This window comes from Brassica oleracea, unplaced genomic scaffold, assembly GCF_000695525.1.
Source record: "Brassica oleracea var. oleracea cultivar TO1000 unplaced genomic scaffold, BOL UnpScaffold01760, whole genome shotgun sequence".
Classification (NCBI taxonomy): Eukaryota; Viridiplantae; Streptophyta; class Magnoliopsida; order Brassicales; family Brassicaceae; genus Brassica; species Brassica oleracea.
Genome location: NW_013618292.1, coordinates 1 through 5,091, shown reverse-complemented (window position 1 = coordinate 5,091; position 5,091 = coordinate 1). Strand labels below are relative to the sequence as shown.

Genomic DNA, 5,091 nt, shown 5'->3' with positions numbered 1-5,091 from the left:
CCGACGATTTTTTCCCTCAGAATCTTTGCTGTTTTCTTGTAGTGACGTCATCATTTAACACTAGGGCTTTTGTTGACACGTGGCATGTCCATAGTTCCGGAAATCAATCCTGCAAAACCAAAAAAAACATTTGGGCTTAGAAACTTATTGATGGGTTCCGAACAAATATTAACTCTAGGTTCTCTTCGTCGGAGCCGTGAAACCGTCACACTTTTGTGATTCCCTTTCATCTTCGTAGTCACATAACGCTTCCAAAAATGTCAATCAATGACGTTTTCCCACTAATCTCACTACCTCCTCCTCTTCAGTTCTTTAATTCCACCTTATGCAGCATGAGTGCTTATATATACAAACCCTGCGAGTGATGAACCCAAATCGTTTCCTTTTCCGACTAAAGCAATCCCCTTCTACTCATACAATCCCTTCAACCATGGCGAGCTCTCAACTTCGTTCTGAAGGCCGGCCGTTGCAGACAAACAGTCCAGACAAGACTCCTGTGATTTGGGAAGCCCAGAATGTTAAGAAAGGCTGGGAGCTGATGGGCGTCTATATGCTGATTATTGATGCAAAGGTTTGTTTATTTTTTCTTATACAATGATTAATTTAAGATATATGGACCTTCGCAATTTTTTGTTCACTGATTATTTCTTCCCCAGGCCTCAATCTATGTTCACCGTCTTAGCACCTTCAAACACTAGCTTAATGGGCAAAGTGTTATTGATGTTGTAAGAAGCAAAATAAACTTCAGGTTTTGTGATGCTCCTGTCGGAAATAGATTCACAGAGTAAACAATGTTCGTTGAAGTTGCATTAACTACTCAACAGATCTTGACTGAGAGGTTCAGGTTCCGCACTTCCGACGAGCTCATGTCGCTTGTGAATACCAACACTGATTTGCCAGGTTAGATTTCATTAACATCCCTTACAACCACTTCTTATAAAGATTTCACCTCAGTAAATTTAGGGTTAGAAGTAATCTTGGTTTGTAGATATTGTTGGTCAAGTTCCAACATTAATTGCAGATATTCGTTTTTTGGACAGTGTCTCCCCACGTATTCTGGTCTCTGGTAATAGTCTTAACCTCAGATCTCTAAATGATAAAGCATCAATTTGTATGTTCTATAAGTGAAGTTTATATGCAAATTGATTGTCTTTTTGTTTTGGAGAATTGATTGAAAAACAAATGTGCTTGAACTTTGAGATTATATGTAATCATCGATGAAATTCAAATCAAAATTTACAAATTTGGATGAAATCTTGAAGCTTCATGAGAAAAAAAAAATGAGCCTTTTTCTTATATGTTTTGGAATTTACTTTTTATCAGAATCTCTTCAGAAGACCTGTTGGGTACAATGTCTGAAAAGGTTATGTTTATGGAGGACAACGGAATGAGCTAGACTTCTCAGTCCAGGGTTATGAATCTGCTTGGTTAGGTCGTTGGACTCAACCAGAGAATGAAGTGAAGTTATCAGAGTAATAATGGTGACTCCAACGGCTTGATCAGGCCTGAAGAGAAAAGCGCTGACCAAGAGGCTTTACCGTTTCCTATGTTCAAGGTTTCTTATAAGAGAGATAGTACTAAAAGCGATGTGGATTTCAAGCTCGAAAGCTGTGGTGGCTAATAGGATTCCTTGGTTGAATGCACGTGGAGACAAAGATAAACTCAGTTCCAGTAACCGTACTGATTTCCCGATTCAATAAAAGACTACACATAACCTGCTAGAGTTGATGAGACCAGTGAGGTTTTACGCAACGGTTGATTTGGTTCAACGGTTGATTCAGACATTGATAGTCATCAGCTATTGAAGGGTTCCAAGGTTTCCATGAAACTGAAAGGGAAGATTTTTGGTGGGTATCTTGATCTGTTTCCTAATGTAGATCACCAACATAGAGGTGGGGTAAGGCTGCAGTCTCTAGAAAGGTCTAAGGATTCAGAGGAAGACGGGCCGAGACAAAATGGATCATCTGCAGAGACTTATATCTTGGAAATGAATAAACTTTAGACAATACATATTTCAGGTATATTGAAAGTCTTTTCGTTAACCGGGTATTTTGTCTATTCTCATACGTTTTTGTTTATTATTCTTCTTGGCAGAATCCAATGTTTTTAGTAATTACCTTCAAATCAGGCTCTGCAAGAAAAAAAAAGGTCTCAACACGTCACTCCAATGTTTTTAGTAATTACCTTCAGATCAGGCTCTGTTTCCTTTGCCGAATTCATCTTATCTCTGACAACATTTGTCGGCAATTGAGTGACAGAAAGAGAGAGAGAATAGACGTTAAGGTGAATATCAGACCTGAGCTAAGGTTCATAAATCAAATGAAACATAGCTTTCTTATCCTTTTTGAGTCATGGTGGATGAGAATGAAGTTAGCTGGTAAGTTTGATTTAATATGCTTGCAACTTTTAAGATTTCCGCGATCTGTGTCTTGACGTTCTTAGAACTTGCAGTGATGATGGTACTTGAATCATGTTCAGGGGAGACTCACCCGTTTATATTCAGTCCCCAATGGAGGGAATGGAGGACATCTTGACCAGCCAAGTCATGTGAGATCACATACCTATATAAGTGGTTTCTTCCAACTTTTAACGCCTCAGCTTGTGAATCTTTCTTACTCTCATTTTTCTTCTTCTCATGTTATCAGCTGCACTACATTTTCATCTTCCTATCTTGAGATTCTCTACATATGTATGCTGATGGAGTTTGCCATCTTTGGCAATCATGCAACAGTGTATTTGCCGATATAATGATTTGGTTTTCTAGACGAAGAAGATTTCCTTCTGGTGTTTGGTCTGAGAGGGAACACTGCACACTATGGAAACAAAATCCTCAACACGAATATTGCTTTGAAGGTAGAAGCAATACAACATCTAATAGTCTACTTGAATATCATAATATTCTGAAGAAGATACTATTTCTAATGGTTCCAATCTTCTCAGTATTTTTTAATAATATTTGTTAAACTATTGCTGTTTAAGTCAATGATAATATCCTCTTGATAATTTGCTATACTTGTGTATATATTTAATTTTTTTCTGACAATATATGATACATCTTATGTGACGAATTCTTTTGATAAATCCATTGAACAATTAATAAATCACCAAACTTTGAAGATAAATCCTATTTTTTTGTTCATATATCAAATATTAAAAACATATATTATTACCTTATATCCGACTTAAAAAAAGTTATATAAAATTTAAAAACGAACCGAATCTTCAACATTTTACTAAAAATTATCTGATTTATTAGTATTATTACATATACAATACAAATACTATTCTTATAAGTAATCACTTATTTGTAAATAATCGTTTATGCGATTTTTGGTATATTCAAAGTCACAAAATTGTAAATATATAAAAGCTATTCACCAAAAACTAAAACGAATAGGAACATTAATTAATTTCATGAAAATTTACAAACATCAACAAATTAAATTCTAGAAACAGTAAATTCACACTGAAAAAAATTGTGAGAACAAAATAGAAAATGCTACAAATATACAAATTCACTACTTATTGCATATATCTATTTTAATCATTTCATAAAAATAAAGAATGTCATTTTAAATATAATAGTTACAAGTATCATTAAACAACTTGATAAAACAAATTAGAAAAAAACATATATAAAAGTAGATGACAGAAAATAAAATAGATTTATAAAAAGATATACACTATCAAAGTAAAGTAGAACATAGCCTCACTAAAATAATCTCAAATTTTGATTTATGAAATTTAGTTAATTGCACAAAATATACGTTGGATATCGTAAACTCAAAAATTAATAGGAAGAAATGATAAAAATAAAATAAAATACATAATATATAGCCAGATATTTTTTTAAAATAAAATAAATGTTAAAGAAAATAAATAAACTTTCCGCAGGAAGCAACGAACGATGATTTACGGGGAGTGATGAGTGACTGATAGGGTCTTAAATGTAATTTTGTTATTTGGCTCAATTTTGGAATCTTAACCATTAAATGATGGACGTGGCTCTAGGTATTTTAGTGTGCATAATTGTTTCCTTCATACACTGTTACATTGTCTGTCATTTTAATTGAAATGTTTTTCTGCATATACTTACAAGAAAGGTTTACAGTGATATAGTAGGAAGTGTTTACTATGTTATTCCTGAAGTATCAAAATGAAATCACAGAAAGAAGATCGATATTTGGAGTGTAGAGATTATTGTATACATCCTACTTTGTGGTGTTTTTTTGGGTTTGTAATATAAAGGTAACATATTCTTTGATTATTATATTTTATTTAATTATGTAATTAATATATGTTTAACAATGCTTTTGTTGTTATAACTATATAAAACTGATAGAAAATGTTTGATGAGCTATGAATTATAGGCTTTTATTCAATACAACTAACACTAAAAAGTTGCAGAATAAAGTTGCTTATTTAGGCGATAATTTGTTTGACCAAAAAGTTTTTTATTCAGGCTTTAGTTGATGAAAAGAAAAAAACAATTCACTGAATACTTATATACGGTTTGGTTCATCTTGATTTCCAGATCATTAATGGTTACACTACAATTAAGCTTTTGTTGTTTAATTACAGTTCGGTTCACTTTAGCTTTTTTACAAAATTAGTTGATCTGAAGCGGTACGTAACCAATGTAAAAAACTGTTAAAAGTATCATATTCTATTAGTTTCAAAAATACTAATGTATAAAAATATTTAAAATAACATGAGAATAATTTTGTTATTAAATAGTATTCAACAAAAGCCATAATAATTAACAGAACATAATCAGAAAAAAACTAAAGATTAATTAAATTTTCATAATTATGAACTGAAAAAACATATATTCTACTATGTTTATTATTTGTTAGTTTATAATTTTTTTCTTCTATTTAGAATATATTTTCAAAAAATGTTTCATAAAATAAAATAAAAAAATTCAATTTAGAGTATTTTTTAAAAACTGCTTCATAAAATATTTTCATAAAATTATACACCCCGTCCGTAGGGCGGGCCAACCACTAGTATTAAATAAACTTAGCATGTATATATATAAGGTCATTAGCAGAGAAGAAAACCCAATCAATCAATTATCTAACAATATAT

The 5,091-nt window shown here is 32.0% G+C and overlaps 1 long non-coding RNA gene across 1 annotated transcript; it reads left to right on the top strand.

Moving 5' to 3' along the window:
• The first annotated feature begins 2,262 nt into the window (after positions 1-2,262).
• LOC106321485 lies at positions 2,263-2,929 on the top strand. The gene is made up of 3 exons (XR_001266080.1): positions 2,263-2,377; positions 2,479-2,547; positions 2,646-2,929. It is a non-coding gene; the product is annotated as an uncharacterized LOC106321485 (long non-coding RNA).
• Positions 2,930-5,091: the final 2,162 nt, after the last annotated feature.